The sequence below is a fragment of the Mustela lutreola genome, chromosome 4, assembly GCF_030435805.1.
Source record: "Mustela lutreola isolate mMusLut2 chromosome 4, mMusLut2.pri, whole genome shotgun sequence".
In the NCBI taxonomy this organism is placed as follows: Eukaryota; Metazoa; Chordata; class Mammalia; order Carnivora; family Mustelidae; genus Mustela; species Mustela lutreola.
In genome coordinates, this window is record NC_081293.1 from 62,773,250 (window position 1) to 62,792,239 (window position 18,990).

Here is an 18,990-nt window from a genome sequence, read left to right on the forward strand (position 1 = left end):
TGGGGTAAATCCAATGACAGCATTGTGTTGGATCAAATTAAATGAATATCAAAGGAAATCCTGTAGGGGCAGAAGACATATCAGAAGAGAAACTTGCATTCTTGCAGGAATATGGGTCTGCAGAGAGAAAAGGAGAAAGATCTCTCCCTAAATAATACTATATTCCTGGATATTCCTAATACCATCTGATAGATGTTACCTCTTTCCCAAGGATATACACCTCCATCATGTTAACATATGCTTCCCTGAGAAAAAGGGGACTCCATGGAGAGTCATTCATTTTTCTTTTCATTTTTGGCCCCTTCACCCTGTAATCACTAAAAGATACCTTGAAAAACAGAATGGCTCCATGGAGTCTTCTAATGGAAATGATTCAAAGTAAAACAAAACAAAAGCCCCATTAAACTAAAACTAAAAAAGCCCATTAGTTCTAATTCTATATGTTATGCTCAACACAATGCATTAAAACTGTGACATGCACACTTATCAAGTCTAGAACTTGACATAGCCCCCTTAGTTTTATTTTTATTGTCTGGAACTCTCCAAAGATTCAATGTCACTTTTTCTCGTTGGGACCATTAATTTTCAGGGTTAGATAGAGATCAATAGTCATAGTTTGAAATTGGCATCTTTGGAGGAGAAATATGTTGTGCCACTGTACGTAGATTGGATGGTGTCCCAGTTAAGAAAATGGTGTGCTCCTTCATGGTTGCGTTCATCGACAGTACCCTGAGTGTTATTTTATTCTGTTGTGAAGATTCTGACAGACTCTTGTGGTATCTTATCTATCACCGAGTTTTCTTTCCTCTCCTTTTATATTGGGTCTCTGGAGTGGAACTTTATTTAAAAGGCCCTGACATGAGAAAGAATGGCCATGGCCAGGCCATTCTCCTTTAACACCAGGGAAAGTGGCCAGATGGTCAAATACCCAAGTCAGGGACTGTCTAGTGCCTGTGCAGCCAGGGTGTGGCTTTCAAAGTAATCAGCTTCATTTGGGGGACTATATGACAATGGATATTTTGATCTTACAAAACCTTGGGCAAAGTCAGCAGTCACATCCCTGATGCTGGCTCAGAAGGAGGCAACCCTCAGAGTCTCCCATCTGGGAGGGAGAAATTCATTTATTTATTTGTCCTTTCAATAATTATTTGTTAGGCACCAATAATGTGCCAGTTTCTATAAATACAGCAATAAACAAAATTGATAAAAATCCCTGCCCTCATAAAACTTATATTTATGTGTATATGCATAAATCAACAATAAAAAAATTAACCAGGGCATTCTCTTTTTATCTATCATCTACTTATCTATCTTTTATTTTTTTAAAGATTTTCATTTATTTGAATAATTGAATAATAAATATAAATATATTTATATATAAATAAATATAAAATAAATATTGAATAAAGATATTCATTTATTTGACAGTTACAGAGAGATCACAAGTAGGCAGAGAGGCAGGCAGAGAGAGAGGGGGGCTGGAAGCAGGCTCCCCGCTGAGCAGAGAGCCCGATGCTGGGCTCAATCCCAGGACCCTGAGATCATGACCTGAGCCAAAGGCAGAGGCTTAACCCACTGAGCCACCCAGGAGCCCCTCTATCTATCTTTTAGATGGTAAAAATATTACAAAAATAAATATACTGGGAAGGGTTGAGCCAAGGTATGTATATGGAAGGGAGTTGTCATTTTAAATGGAGTAGCCAGGGAAGGCATCACTGGCAAGATGACATTTGATCAGACACCTGAAGGAGGGACAGGATATTTGGGGAACAGCAAATGCCAAGTATCTGGGACAGAAGCATGCCTGATGGACCAACAAGATGGCCAGGGTGGCTTAAGCCAAGTGGTTGGAGGCAAATGGTAGAAAATGAGTTCAGCGAGGTAGCAAGGACCAGACCCTCTTACCCAGGGTCTGCTAGATATTGTTATTTAGTGTAATAAAGAAGCTCAGATATTAATATATCACATATTTGGATTTATTTCATTTTTATTCACTCTATTTCAGTATAGTTGGCTTCTTTTTAACCCTATGTTTTTTATTTTATGAACTTAAAAATGTTATTTTGAGAAGGAATCTATGGACTTCAATTGCCTGCCAGAGATTCACGTCTACAAAGAAGGTTCAGAATTCCGGATGCAGGACCTTTAAGCTACTACGTGATTTCAGCTTTTACCCGGACAGAGATAATGAATGATCTCTCTGGCTGCCATGTTGAGTATAGACTACAGATGGACCAGGTTGGGAGCAGGGGACAAGTTAATTCAGGCAAGATGTGATGGCAGCTTGAACCAGAGTAGTAGCAGCGGAGCTAGTGGGAAGAGGACACATCCTAAAGAAATTTTAAAGGCAAAACTAACAGGATTTGCAGATTAGTTAAGAGCAATGTGGGGGGGAAGGAATCAAAGGTGACCATGAAATTTTTGTTTGAGCAACCAGAGGATGAAGTTGATTTCATCTGAAGTAGGGAAGTATGCCAGGGGAAGGTTGGGAAAACTGGATTTAGTTTTTGGATATCTTAATGTTTGAAATGCCTGCTGCATATTCAAATGGAAATGTCCTACAGGCAGCTAGAGGTAGAAATCTGGAAGTGTGTTGGGGGGGCAGTCCAGGCTGGAAATGCAAAATTGGGAATCATCAGTCTATACCTGCAGTTAAAGCTGTGTGACCAGATGAAACTCTTATCCTAGAAAGTGGTACACATGGAAAAGAGATGAGCTTTGATGGCTGTTACCTGGAGTGACCTAGTGTTTAGGATTTGCAAGGAAGAGAAGGAATCAATCAAGGAGAGCAGCCAGTGATTTAGGAGGAAAGTGGGAGGATTTGATGTCCCTGAACCCAAGGGAAGAAAATGCAGTTGATAGGTCAAGTAAGATGAGGCCTGAGTTGACTGTGGATTTAGTAACTTGGAACTCACTGGTGACTCAGAATAGAGTTTATTTAGCCAAGTGACTAGAACAAAAGTCCTATTGGCATGGGTTGAAGAAAGAATAAGGAGAGGGAAATTGCAAACAATGGGAACAGAAAACTCTTTTCAGGTATTTCCCTCAAAGGGAAACAGAATATTTAGGTGATGGCTGGAGGGGGATATGAGGACCAAACATTTTTTTTTTTTTTTGAGATTGGGGAGATTTCAGCATATTTGATCACTGATAAGAGTGATTTTTAAAAAGTCACACAGATTACTGAGGTAAAATGGAGGCCATCATCAAAGCAATGTCTTTGGGTAGCTAAGACTGGTAATCATAGAGGGAGAGCAGAGGGGTTGACATTAAACAGGACCTGAAGAGTTCTTCCATAATAGCAGGTGGGAAGGTGGAGAATAAGAGCAGACTATTATAGGGAGAAGTGGTTTTGAAACATGTGGAGTATCTCTTCTGATTTTTACCATTTTCTCAAGAGAAATAAGAAGTATGGTAATCATTTGTAAATGAAAATGGATAGGAGAATAGGATTTGAAAAGAGAGAAAAAAATGCTGCATGGTTGTCTAGCATTGTGGAAGAGTGAATGGGACAGCAAAATGCAATAGGATTGCCAAGCAGTATCCAGGGCTCTCTTGGTATTAATGGTCAAGCATATAAAATGAATCTATTCAAAGTGTTATAGTTTTCTTCAGTTATATCCAACTGTTTGGGTATAGACCTGAAGTAGGTAGGGAGATAGATTCAATCAAGATTGGGTTTTGTAATATAAGTAAGTTGAAGGGCCCACAGAGCAAGAGAACTGAAGGTAGATCCAAGGAATAACTGATTAACTATGGAATTTAAGTAAAGGAATGACTGCGTGAAGGTGGTGTGGACAGTGAAAAGATAAAACCCAATGGATTGTAGGTTCTAGTGCAGTGGAACAATTTTTAGAGTCAAGGCACTGGAGGGAGAGAGTTGGAAAAATAGGAGGTGGGGGATAGGAAGTAGGATAGTTAAAATAGAGATTATGGAGGTGTTATGGCTATTGGTAAGCACTGGGTTAAAGTATGGACTTGAGAAAGAGGATCTCGGGGTGGAGGGTAAGATTATCAGAGGGAAGGAGGTCAAGGAACCAAGAGTCTAGCATCTTAAAAGGATCATCTACTTAGATACTGAAATCACCAAGAATTAGGTCAGGAGTAATGTTGGCAATGACAGCAATTAAGCCTGGAGATCAACATTTATGAAATAGGAGAGGTGGTAACCTTGGGTTTTAGATCTCTGCCAACAAGTATAAGGGTATGAGGCATTGTCTAAGAGTATATGGTTTAAAGCTGGGGTCTGGGATAGTAATCTTCTGTTTGCTGGGGTCAAGACAAAAATACAAATTCTCCTCAACCCTGTCTCTGGGAGTTCTCCTCATCGAGTAGGTAGATGGGGAGGCATATAATTATTCTTTTCTTTTTTATCAGGCAGATTTTACATTTTTGTCTTCATTTTGGTGGTTTATCTATGTTTTTCATCATTCACTCGGGTGACAGACACTCTTCGTGAGTGATAGTGAGGGCTGACCTAACTTTTCTGCATAACTCCCTTTTACCTAGTCACCTTCTAGCTAGTGATAGCTATGTGACAGCATTCTGGCCAATGAAAACGAAGCAGAAGGAATTGAGTGAGGTTTCTGAGAAAGTTTTTCCTTTCCTGAGAAAAAGAGACAGACTCAGTAATCATTTCCCTTTTACTCTTTGCCCTTCCTTCTTCTTAAGCCACTGTCTTAGCCCTAACTTGTACTTCTGGGGTTCTTGTCATATGAGACAAATAAATCCTTCTTCCTTAAAGTCAGCACATTAGTTTGGTTTTCTTTTTTATCTGCAACTTATTTTTTCCCTAACTGGTAAAGCTACTTTCTTACAAAGATAGAAATTCTAGTCAGTTCGACTGAAGAGGGAATTTCACAAACTTATTTGTGATAACATCTGTCAACCAAAAATGTTTGTTGACTCTACCTCTTCTTCACATTACTGCCTTAATCTCATTCCTCACTTCATTGTTGGATTTATTGTATGGGTAGCCCACCCATGTTTCTTCCACTCCTTTGTGGTCCACCGTGTATCAGGCCTCTAGAGCTGATCTCTAAATAACTTCCACAGAAACTATTATGACTAACATTACAGATGACCCTTGTGGCATCTTTTTGATCCTTATTCGCCCCCCCCCCACCCCCAAAACTTTATTGGCTCAATTGGCCATTTCCTCCCCATCTTCCTCCATGGACTTCTGCAATACCACTCTTCCCTTGTAGACATTCTCAAGGTCTGAATTATTTTCTTGAGGCTTTTATTAGCTCTGGGTCATCTGCCTAACTCTCACTGTTTCTTCTCTAGTATACTCTCCTTGGACATCTCCCCCTGTTTTCTCCCCACGCCCATCTTCTTTTCTTTTATGCTTTGGGTTTTCCCAGGATGCTTTCATACACTACCAGGTCTCTAACTGCTTTCAAGGGGTCAGCATTTTATAAGTTTATCCGTTCATTCCAGACCTCACTAGAGTTTTAGATGCCTCTTTTTAACTGCCTCCAGAATACCTTACTTCAAATATCACTTCATCAAAACTGGATTTAATCATATTTTCCAGAAATCCTACCTATTCTTTCTCGTCTTTTTTTCTTCCATCATCACCATTAATCCAAGTGCCTCAGCAAGGAACTTTGAAGACAACTTCAACTCTCCTTTCTTTTCCTCCCCATTTTTCATGTCCAATTGGTGAATAGCTTTATTAGTTTGTGCCTTGGAAATATTTCTCAAGCATCTTTTCTCTTCTCCATCCTCATCACCTCTGCCTCTGTTTAGGAACTACCTTACCTTTATACCCTCCCTTGGGTCACTTCCAGTAAAGAAAGGTTTTCTTTTATATTTCCTCCATTCTTATGAAAAGCCTCCCTCAACCTTTAGAAAAGATATCAGTCCTTTCTCCAACTTGCTCATCTACTAAGACAAAAAGACATGTGATTAATGGCAGTCCAGAATAACTTGGGACTCTTGTTACTTGGAGTACTTTCCAGCCTTGAGCCATCCAGTTTTTATTAAGAGTTCAGCCCAACAAAGCAATATGAAGGGAGGATGGCTTGAACATGAAATTTAACCACGTATCAAACCAGATCTGCAGAGCTAGCCTGAAAGAGATGGGTAGGGGTGTTACTCATGATTTCGCAGAGACCTCCTTTCACTCAGGAGATGTTCTGTCTCATGTCAATCCTGAGTAAACCGAGTTGTACTTCTCTTGGGCAATCAATAACAAATATTTATTTTTAACTCTCAATTTGTGGCTTTACCACAAAAGGAGCCTTTTGGTCCTTGTTTTTCATTGGCCCCACATTTATTTTATGCCTTTTATATTTATATATCTTTGGATGTCAACTTTAGTTTTCTCTGGAACAAGGTGAAAACAAATATATAACTAGCCCAAGTTCTCATTATGTCTTTCCTCAGCTATTGTAATATTGGCCTTCTTTGTCTGCCTCATATCTCTCTGTCTTTATATCATTTACTTATTATTTTTTTAGAGATGTGGGGAAGAGAGGCAGAGGGAGAAGGAGAGAGAGAATCTCTCTCTTTTTTTTTTCAGTTTTATGTAAACTCAAGTTATCTAACATACAGTGTAGTATTAATTTCAGGCTAGAATTTAGTGTTTTATCATTTGCATATAACACCCAGTGCTCATTGCATCATGTGCCCTTCTGCTTAATGCCCATCACCCAGTTACCCCATGCCCCCACCCACCTCCCCTCTTTCACAGTTAGCTCTCTATAGTTAAGAGTCTCTTATGGTTTGTCCCCCCTTTCTGTTTTTATCTTATTTTATTTTTCCTTCCTTTCCCCTATTTTCATCAGTTTTGTTGCCTAAATTCCACATGAGTGAAATCATTTTCTTTCTCTGACTGACTTTTCTCACTTAGCATAATACTTCTAATTCCAACCACGTCATTGCAAATGGCAAGATTTCATTCTTTTTGATGGCTGAGTAATATCCCTGTGTGTGTGTGTGTGTGTGTGTGTGTGTGTGTTTACCACAATCTTCTTTATCCATTCATCCATCAATGGACATCTGGGCTCAGATTACTATGATTGTATCATTTGGATAATATCTAGTAGTGCAATTACTAAGTCATAGGGTAGTTCTATTTTTAACTTTTTGAGAAACTCCATACTGTTTTCTGGAGTGGCTACACCACCTTGTATTCCTACCAACAGTGTAAGGAAGTTCCTCTTGAGAGAGAGAGAATCTTAAACAGGCTCCCTGCCCAGCATGTAGCCCAATACGGGGCTCAATTTTGTGACACTGAGATCATGACCTAAGCCAAAATCAAGAGTCACTTAACCAAATGAGCCACCCAGGAGCCCCTATCCTTTACTTATTAATCACCTTATTCTTCTCCTTAAAAGCATTTAATAGTTTCCTTCCCTGCAATATATATATTGCAAGGAAGCAAGGAAGGAAATATATATATTTCCTTCCTTGCATATATATATATAATGAAGGGATATATATATATATATATATATATATATATATATATATATATATATAATCTTCACAATCCCTTCACAATCCTGCAGTTAGCTTTTCCTAACCATAGCCCCTTTGGCTCTTCCATGCTCTTTTATCCAAACATTCCAACCTACTCACTTGGAAATGTGTGTTTCATGCTTCTAAACTTCATTTTGTTCAAAATGGCAATATAGTTGTTTAGGTATATATGCTGTGCCTGCTACTCATTCTATTCTCATGACTCCTATTCATTCTTCAAAACCCAAAGAAAAAGTTGCTTTCTCTCTGGTGCCTTTCTTGATTCCTTCTTAAAAGTTTTTTTTTTTTTTCCTGCAGGTGCTTGTATAATACTTTCAGGTTCTTTTGCTAATAGTAGTTATCACACTGTATTTTGTTTATTTGTTCCTTTGTGTATTACCGAACCATTTGTTTCCATTCATCTTTGTAGTTTCCTTGGCATAGTGTAGTACTTAAAAAAGTTTGTTTTGATTGAGCAAGTGAACACTAGAGTGTTTTTTGGTGGATGTCTGTGGCTGACATTTCACCACCTCATGTGATACTGTGACCACATGACTTTTTGTATTTGTGAGGTTTGTTCAGTTACAACAGTAAGTCACTTTTTTTAGAAAAGTTTTGATTCCAATAATAGATTTATTGAGTCATAATAGTCATCTCTGGGCTAAAATAACTAGAAGACAGTATACCAACAGCTCTAGTATCTTTTGGGTCCCACCATTCTATCTTTAAAAAAATCATTCCATCAATCTACAACAGAATCTCACTGACTAGGAGGTTAATGAGAAATAAGCCAGGGTAAGAAGTTTTGAACTAAAATTGGAAGCAAGGGCTATTATTAGGGATGCTGTGTTTATAGTAGATAGCTACAGAAGAATCATTAAACTGAGAGATTTTTGAAAAATAGATTTTGGTGTGTTTTACTAGCTAATCCTCAGAAATGTATCTTAGCATCTCCTTGCCAGCAATGTGCTAGTCATTTTACATGTCTGTAGCTTATTCCCTCAACTAGATTGAAGGAAATGTAAGATTAGGGATCACACGTTCACTATGACTGGCCATGAGCTGAGCATACTGATGGCAAAATACCACCTGCCATAACACTTCCAAACAGAAGCACCATGTAGGAGGGATTCTTACTGTACCATGGGATTGCAGTCTGGTTTAAACTGCTCTGAAAGTGGAATGTCCCACTTCTTCCTCCTGCTATAAGGTCCAGTGAGTTTTGTTTTGTTTTCTCCATATTTGACTCTGTGGGAAGTCATCTGATCTTAGGCCCTAGTCAGGGACAAAAATGCACACATGAGATGTAGAAGATTCTGGTCCAAAATAAAATGGAAGAAAACCCCTCAACCAACTGATAGACTTTTGCCAAAGCAGAAAATACATCCAAGAAATGAAACACTCCCAAAATAGGCTCACAGTAAGGATTTCCCTGACCCTGAGCCAAAGTAGTTACAGAATTTATACAAAAGGATCTTCTGGAGACAAAAACCAGGAAATATTAAACATAAATTTTGGGGAATGCTTGGGTGACTCTGTTGGTTAAGTGTCTTTGGCTTAGGTCATGATCCCAGAATCTTGAGATCGAGTCCCCTGACCAGCTCCCTGCTCAGTAGGGAGTCTGCTTCTCCCTCTCCCCTTCTCCTCTTCCTTCCCCTTGGGCTCTGTCTCTTGCTTTGTTGCTTTCTCAAATAAATAAATAAAATCTTTTAAAAACCCATAAATTTTCTGTTAAGAACACTTAAAAGTGTTGCACTTTTAAGGGGAAGACCTAACCTAGGAAGTGAGGATGTGTTTTAGGAGAACTTGTCCTGGAAGCCTTTCACTGCTCTTGAGGTCAGGCATTGAAATGCACAAAGGGGTTCTTCGACACACTGTCTATAACTATGACATCAGGAAAAATGGAGAAAAAAAACCCAGAAATACACAAAATCAATCTGCCAGTGCAGCAAGAAAACAGATTAAACTAAAACAATAGAGTTGGCTTCTATGTGTGTTAAAAACAAATGAAAAAAAAAACCCATAAACCCCAACTTTAATGTTATTATGCCAGTTTGAATCCCAAAAGAATCAAATGGTAGTTGAGAGTGGTTCTAGTTATGAAAAGATGACTATTTAGCTAATATATTTTCTTCCTTGGTATTAGAGTATAGACATTCATGGGAGCCAGCCTGTTTATAGTCTCTGATTTGTATTTTTTTCTTCCCTTCCTCTTCCTCCTCCTTCTTCTCCTTCTCCTTCTTTTAGCATTAGTAGAGTAGGGGTGGGCAGGGTGAAAATAGTCTCACATCAATTTTAGATAGTTTACATAACATTCTTAGAACATGATCTCTCTTAGACTTTCATGAAATGAGCAACTGAGCCAGGGAGAACAAGATCCTGATGAAGCATCTTTGTGGGGGATCATTCAGTCTTTGGTGGTATAATACATCTCCAAGGCATACTTGAAAAATAAATTGGAAGGTCCTTATTGTATATGTCAAGTGACTGCTTTTCTATTTAATAACCTTAGACAAGACTAAATGTTAGGGAAGAAGCTTCCAATGTTTCTCCGTAGTGTGTTTGTTGTGTACTGAGTATGTGGGATAGAAGTCAAAGTGATTGAAAGATTCCATCACTATGAGTAACCATGGTTCCTAATAAATGGTAAGGGTCAGGACTGGGATTTGCAATTCCCCTGCATGTTGTAGGCTTGTAGAAGGAATCCAATGGATTAATTACATATTTGGAAGTCCTCTGATCTTTGATATTTTTTCTGTGTTTTTAAATGAAGTGCAGCTGCTATTTTATCTCTTACGATAAACATAGTGGTGTATGTGCTGCCCATATTCAGAAGTAAGTCTATCTTCTTTGCTTAAAGTACCAAGAATCTTATAGAAAAGCTAAATATTTTGAAGCTGAGTTTTCAAATGAAACCACATTTGTGTTTTCAAGTAATGCAATTATTCTACCATTTTAAAACAAAACTTAACCAAATGCCTCAAATGACTTGGAATACCCCCCGCTCTTCTTAAAGGTTTTATCTTTTTTAGCTAGCTAGCACAGAACAATACTGAAGTTCACAAAATTCACCCACACATTTGAAATGTCTTCACAGTGTCCAAGAAAATCCATGGATCGAGGACACTAGTAGTTGTGTACCAAACACTAGCAAGCCAAGGGTTACTGCTAGGTAACATTCCACAGTGAGAATCTGGCCATTCTCATGTCTATATACATATATAGATCAACTTTTCTCTAACTCAAATCCCTTAATGCCAATCTGGTTCTAATTTTATTAAAATTTTGTCAAAGCTGTTCCTGGACTGGAAACTTGCCTGCTGAGTTTTAGCCCAAGGCAGATTTTAATGGCCAAGTTCTATAGGCATCAAAGGGAGGAGGAGTTAATATGCGGGTGCTGTCTCTTCCTGAACGTGACAGCCTGCTCTCATACGGAAACTCCACAGAAGTGTCACAAGTGAGCAGACTGGAACATCTCTGACAGGCAGTCTGGAGTTTAATCACGCCTCTCCCTTCCATAGTGCCACATCAGCACAGGCATTTCATGCCCTTAGAAGTTTTAAATGCTCCAACTGATCAAAGCATTTGGAAGTCAGAGCTTATTGTACCTACACCCATTTCTTCATCACACATTGTGCTTTTCATGTATTAATTTACTTCTTAACTTGGATTAGCTTTGGTTATTCACTAATCATTTATTTTCTCATTTCTCTTATCCCTGAACGAGACCTATGAAGACAAAGGAAAGGGGATTGAGATGCCTGAATTGCCTCAATGAATTCTAAATTTGAGTCTTGCTAAAAGTTTTTACTTATTTAATTTTTTAAAAGATTTATTTATTTATTTATTTATTTATGGAGAGAGAGTGCAAGTGGGGGGAGGGGCTGAGGGAGAAGGAGAGAGTGAGAATTCCCAGCAGACTCTGCACTGAGCGTGAGCCCCTGAGGCATGGCTCCATCCTACCACCCTGAGATACTGACCCAAGCCAAAATCAAGAATCAGTCGCTCAACTGATTGAGCCTCATTTTGCTAAAAATTTTTGATGAGAAAACAATCCAGACAGGCCATGGCCCAAGTTTAACCTTCCCATTGTCCTTACTTTGCAAGGGGCATACTTTTAATTAAGCGAGGTTAAAGACATAGAAGCAGAGGACACGATTACTGTATTCAATTTTCTGGTAGTGGATGCTAAGGGATACAACTGGACCACTTATGCTAACGGGAACTTCCTTACTGATGGGGCAGTTCAGAAATAAGTAATTCCCAACTAGAAAGAAGTTGATGAAAATTTACACATCGGTATCTGGTTCAGGACAGCTTCAACGTTGATTGACAGCTTTGTTCTGCTTAACCTCCCTAAGTCCCAGAAAACCAAAGAAAGGAGACTCAGCAGAAGTTGAGGCCACCCAGCTTCTGTGTGACAATTTTTGGCCTCTCTTGTATGTGTGTGTTGGGGAAGGAGGAAGGGCAGAAAAAGAGGCTGTAAGAAACATATCCCCAAAGGGGTCATGACTCAGGCAACAGGTTAATCTACTTGGAGAAAGGTCAAACAGTATAAAACCCATCACAAACACATCAGTCTCCTTCCCCTCCAACCACCCACACTAACCAGCACTAGCTTCATATATTCTGAGCCATCTGCAAAAGAAAAATGACAATATAAGGCTGGGATTAATTTTCCCTTCCTCTATGGCATTGACTCCTGTATATTCACTGCCTTTGTCTTCAGCACGGGTAGGCCCGATGGCTCACCAGCAGGAGTCTTATTACTTCGTACAACATGTCTTGAAAAAACAGCCAGCTGCTATCATCAATTGCATCAGGATTTCCGAGGGTGGGACCTATACAGTTGTTGTTGTTTTGTTTGTTTGTTCTTTTAAAGTTTTCTTTATTTATTTGAGAGAGAAAAGACAAGTAAAGGGAGTAGCAGAGGGGGAGAGAGAAAAGAATTCCTACTGAGTAGGGAGCCTGGTATGGGGGCTCCATCCCAGAACCCTGAGATCATGACCTGAGGCAAAAGCAGATGTTTAACCAACAGCACGCAGGTGCCGCAACAGAAGTTGTTAATAGTACCTCAGGTGATTCTAACTTAGAGTAAAGGATAAGAAACAAAGAACCACAGCATTACACAATTCTATACATCCTGTGGATGCTGAATGAATGCAAAGTTGCTGAATAAAAGCAAAGCTAGCACTGTTTTCCTCCATGCATTCAGAAAGCTCTGTCTCCAGACATTTGCTTGGGATTGGTCATATCTAGGTCTTGGGTTAAGCAATAACATTCTCACAGTTTAATGTGCATGATAATGGCCTGGAATCTTGTTAAAATAGAGTCTGGTTCAGTAGGTCTAGGGTGAGGCTGAGTTTCTGTGTGTCCTACAAGCATCCAGATGATATTGGAGCTGCTGGCCTGTAGACCACACTTCGAGTAGCAAGACTAAAGAGGCTCTTTTCTTCCCTCCTGTAGCAATTTCTCGTGTTTCCTTCAGGGTGGACAAAAGCCCATCTGGACAGAGAGGTCTGCTTCCCCATCCGGGTGTTCCTCCCTTTCTGCCACCCAAGTGGGTCCCTTCTCTTCTCATCAAAATCTTTTCTCTGAAGAGTATAAACATATCAGTGTGTTTTATCAGGACAATGATTGTAGCTTTGCACAGTTCTGCTCCCTCCTGCTCCTCTCCCCACCCCCAACCTCACCTTCTTGACTAGGTTATAAAAACTTAAGCTAAGGTTTTCCTGAAAATATTTCAGGCACCATGAGGCTGCCTGAGAGATAGATTTTGGAGGTTGGGAGAGGACAGGAGGGCCAACACCTTGATAAAGCCTCTAAGTTCACATCTTGGAGCAAGAGTAGATGATATCTCTTCCTCTAACAGCTGCTTTGTGTACTAACATCATATCTTTCTTGTAACAAAATTGCGACCAAAGTGAAGATTGTTTCCCCTTGGCACTTCCTGTCATGAAACCTAATATTTAGAGATTATTCTTCACAAAGAATTATTATTATAGAAAATTTGAAAATACCCTAAAAGTAGAGCACTACTTGCCCTTCGCTCCACCCTGGCAAACATCAGCCCATGGCTGGTTCTGTGCCATTCTTCCTCTAAATACTTCCTCTGAATATTAAATACCACATCAGTTACAGAATGCTGTTGATAAGCCAGGCATCCTTCAAGTGATTTACACACATTAGCTCATTTAATCCTCACCACACCCCTATTAGGGATCATCCTAGGATGATCAAGCTTCATGGCTTTGTTGCCCATCAGGGTTGGTGATAGTTAGGTTGCTTATAACACTTATGGAATGCTACATAGAAAAGGAAGAACAGTACAGTAGGATCTTCTTTTTGTGAAGAAAAATAATACATAACAGTATTTATATCCAGACACAGATGAGATGGGTACACATAGATACATGCCAGACTCACACACAAAGACTGATATCAAAAATACACACAGGTGAAGGTACCTGGGTGACTCAGTGGGTTAAAGCCTCTGTCTTCAGCTTGGGTCATGATCTCAGGATCCTGGAATTGAGCCCCGCATCGGGGTCTCCGCTCAGCGGGGAGCCTGCTTCCCTTCCTCTCTCTCTGCCTGCTTCTGTGTCTACTTGTGATCTCTGTCAAAAAAAAAAAAAAAAATATATATATATATATATATATACACACACACAGGTGCACACAATGTTTACACAGAAACATACACACATAGAAACACACAGATAAGTTTTGTATTATCCTTCTATACAATTGTATTTGCTCTTACAAACGTAAAGCTAGTAACTGCTCTTTGTTCTACTTTCCCTTCTGTTAGTTTAAAATTATATGCTCCATTTCTATCCTTTCATTGGTTAAAGGTTGTTTTTTGTTTTGTAGTTTTTGTTACATATCCATGAACACATATTTTATAATAAAGACAAGAGTTATAATCAGTCTATGTCCCTCTCTAGATCAAGACAAGAACCTTTCTTTTTGTGCTTCCTTCACTTTCACTGTTCATATAATACAGACTGCGACTTCTAAATTGCTCTTAAAAATAAATACTTATTTAGAATTAATCCAGTCATTGTATTCTTTGCTTATAAGTGTTTCTTACATCCCACTCCTTTCTTCTATATTCATTTGTTTCTCGGTTGGAGTACATTCTAAAGCATTTCTTTAGAAGATCACCAGTGAGTGCTAACCTCCTGAGACTTAAATGTCTGTAGATGTTGTCTTTTTTTTAAATTTTCTTTCTTACAAAGTAGTTTTCTTTCAGTGTTTTATGTGTGTTCTTGAGTTTCTGTAATTTCACTACGATGTCTATAGATTGACTTAAAAAAATCCTGTTGTGCATATGAGTAGTGGCACTCATTTGATCTGAGGATGCTTGTCTTTTTTTAGTTCTGGAAAGTTCTTGGTGATTATTTCCTCAAATACTGCCTTTTTCCCATTCTCTCTGTTCTCAGAACAGTAAATTTCCCAACTATCATCCTTTGAACCTGTATGTTCTTGTCATTTGTTATACTTCTGCCTATATACACTCTATAATGCATGGTTATTTTTACTTTAAGTGATTAAAAGCATTTTAAAGAAATTTAGACATACTGCACATACAGGAAAACATTTTCAAAATAATGTTTGATATACTTACATATTTCCCTTCCTGGAGGCCTTCATTTCTTCCTGTAGAGCCAGGTTTTCATCTGATACAATTTCTCTTCAGCTTTCAGAACTTTATGTTCCATGAGGTGCAGTGTACTGGAGAAAGACTCTTTCAGTTTTTGTCTGTCTAAAAATGTCTATGGGGAGCCTGGATGGCTCAGTCAGTTAAGCATCTGCCTTCAGTTCAGGATATGATCCCAGGAAGTGGGATTGAGTCCCACATCAGGTTCCTGGCTCAGCAGGAAGTCTGCTTCTCCCTCTGCCTCTCTTCCTGCTCATGCTCTCTCTCCATCTCAAATTTATAAATAAAATCTTAAAAAAAAATTTTTTTTAATGTTTTTACTTCACCTTCACTATTGAGAGATATGCTTACTAGATATAGAATTCAGAGTTGGCAGGTTTTTCTTTCAGCATTTAAAGATGTCAGGCCATTGTCTTCTGGCCATTATTTTTTTTTTAAAGATTTTATTTATTTATTTGTCAGAGAGAGATCACAAATAGGCATAGAGACAGGCAGAGAGAGAGAGGCAGGAAGCAGGCTCCCTGCTGAGCAGAGAGCCCAAATGCAGGCCTCCATCCCAGGACCCTGAGATCATGACCTGAGCCGAAGGCAGAGGCTTAACCCACTGAGCCACCCAGGTGCCCTGTCCACTTTTTTGATGAGAAGCTAGTTCCCATTCTTATTATTCTTTCCTTATATAAAATATGTGCGTCCTCCACCTTTTGAAGCCCCTATTTGCTTTCAAGATTTTCTGGTTTAGTTTGTTGTTTGTTTTCCACTGTTTGACTTCAATGTATGTAAATGTGGATTTCGTTTGTTTGTTTTAAGATTATTTGGGGTTTGCTGGTCTTGTATCTGTGGGTTAATGTCTTTCAACAGTTTTGAAAAAATTTCAGCCATTATGTCTTCAAGTTCTTCTGTCCCTTTCTTATTTTTTTCTCTTTCTGGAATCCCAATTATACACACACACACGTGTGTGTGTGTGTATGTGTACATATATGTGTGCATGTACATACACACATGTGTATATGTGCGTGCATATATATACATATATGTATGTGTGTATGTATACATACATGGTCTAATATATGTATTATGAATATTTCCCTACAGACTATATTGTCTTCCAATCTTATTTACAGTAGGTTTTTTTTCCCCATTCTGGCACAAATTTGAGTATCTTATATGGATGTCACTGAATAAGAATATTATAACTCCAGGAACACCTGTGTGGCTCAGTTGGTTAAGCATCTGCCTTTGGCTCAGGTCATGATCTTAGGGTCCTGGAATTAAGTACTGTGTTGGGCTCCCTCCTCATGGTCTTTTTCTTTCTCAAATAAATAAACAAAAATTTCAGCAGAATATTATACCTCCATACTTTTTTTTTTTTTTTAAAGATTCAGGCATTACGACCAACCTGTGAAGTTGGACAGCATTACATATGTCATTTTCAACTTTAAAATAGTTTAAGAGTCAGTTGAACTAGGAGCATGTAGCATGTCATGTTTGCTGACATGTTGGAGACAGTTATAGTTCTAGGTGTTTGTATACATTGTGGGTAGAATATATAAATACTTAAAATACTTATTCACTTATATATTAGAGTTTGGTATAGATTTTTGCTCAAAAAATTCTCTTTCTAAAATTGTTGTCTAGATATTTTGGCAGTTAAGTTTTGACTGACAGTATTTATGGGAATATCTGTTCTGATTGCTGTTTGGACTTTTGTTTTGTTTTGTTTTAACTGAAGGAATACTTTTTTGCTATTACCATTCCATGATAGGAACTTAGTTCAATATTCTTGGTGGTTCACCAGGGACAGATCTGCTCTGAATTGTAGACAATTTCTCTGCCGTATTTTAATAAACATTAATGAACATTTATGGAATGCCCTAACTAAAATCATTCTTTTAGTAGTGTTGGGTATTTAAGTCACTTTTTAAACTGTTTGATTTGGAACCATATTATTTAGGCAAACTTACCTGTGAAAATAGCATCTGGTTCTGAGTTTATCCAGTTTTGCTTTCCCTGAAGATCAAAGCCAGATTTACTGTGACACTAATGAAACATAAGTTTTATCCAGGGTCCTTCACTTGCATGAACCCCCCAAGAGAGCTGAGCATTGCCAAAAGCTGGAGAGTGTTCTGATGGGGAGGGGAGCCACTTACAATGAAAGAGCACTTCCATGTAAGCATTTCCGCTAAATTACTAGAGAGAAAAGATCTCATCGCTACACCTCCAGAATTTTTGTGTGTATGTGTGTGTGATTTATTTTCTCATTCTAAATTGAAAACCACATCAGTCACTAATTTTATAATTAAAAGTGTATATCCTTTCTACAGAGAGGTCTTAGGCACCACACAGATGCTTATCTACCCACGGTACTGATAGGTATATATATTTTTTATATTACTTTTTTTTCTGACTATAGAAATGTAAGAGGGAACCAATATCCTTCATGGTGGCATTCTATGAATTGAAAAAGTCATCCTCTCTGAACAGAGGTAGTGCATGGGCCCATGACTTGGAGTACTCCATGGACTTGGTTCCCTTCTGCAGGGCACAACTGTACAACTATGTGTGGCAACCTAAGGTCCATGCAAGGATTTGGAAAATACAAAGAAGTTTATAAATGGGAATAAAGATTACATATAATTCACCCTAAAAATAACTAGGGTTCACATTTTTATGTACTATACACACACACAACTGGTATCACATTGCATATCCAATTTTGTGTCACCATTTTTTTTTTGTGTCACCATTTTTGCATAGATTATATATTAAGAATGTTCTCATGCAACAAAATACTCCTTGAAATACTGTTTCTAATTGGCTATTCCTTAATTAATCTCACACTCTTCAAATATTGGTCACTTAGTTTGGCATCTACTTTTTCTATTATAAATAACATTATATGGAACATCTCTATACATACATTTTGATTCCAACTTCTTAATATTTCCTTATGACAAATTCTTGAAAGGGGGATTATGGGTCAAGTGGTTTAAGCTTTTATTTTAAAGCTTTTAATGTGTGTGCTCAAATAATTTTTGTGAAATGTGATTCAAACACATGGGCAACCATGAGCTCATTGTACTCCATGCCTCCATGTCATAGCTTTAATAAAGGCAGCAGCACTTATTCCGGCTGTCCTTTAGTTTCTGTGATCATCTGTAGTACTGATGTGGTTATGTGGCTCTAGAGTAGAATAACAGCTAACCCAAGACAATTTAATGCCTGGCCTAAATTTTGCAAAACTATCTTATTTCTTCCCCCTGGAGTGAAGCAAACACTCCTGTCTGACAGCATTATAAGTAACTCAGATCAAAGTATTGATCAGGAGTGGATATGTTGCTTTCCAGTGGGAGGATAAGGATGGAGAAACCAATCTATTATTGCCTCTATCAGCTATCTCCCTGAAAAGCAATTGGGCTAATGATACCAACTTATAATTGTCAATTTGTTTTAGCTAGAAAGTAAGTAATAACTCATTGTTTTGTCATGGCATCCATTAAAAGGATACTATTGAGGATGTCAGTTTCCAAATTTGATGCTCTTCTTCTTCACGTACATTTTTTAAAAAGAGAAACAAAACCCAATCTTTTCTTAAATAAAAAGCATGGATGGCTCTTTAACCTCTCTGTCTGATCTCCAAGGACACATATTTTGCCATTTGGTTAGAATTCTGTTCTGACTACCCGGTCTCTGCTTGTATCAGAGCTCTGTCTCCTCAACTAGATTCTATAGAATTAATCAGAGGCTAATCAGTGTCCCTGCTTCCATAAAATAGAATCATAAAACCTTAGGGAACCTGAACAAACCCTTGAAATCTTCTAGTTCAGAGTTGTAAACCTGTAGTCTTTAGGCTAAATCTG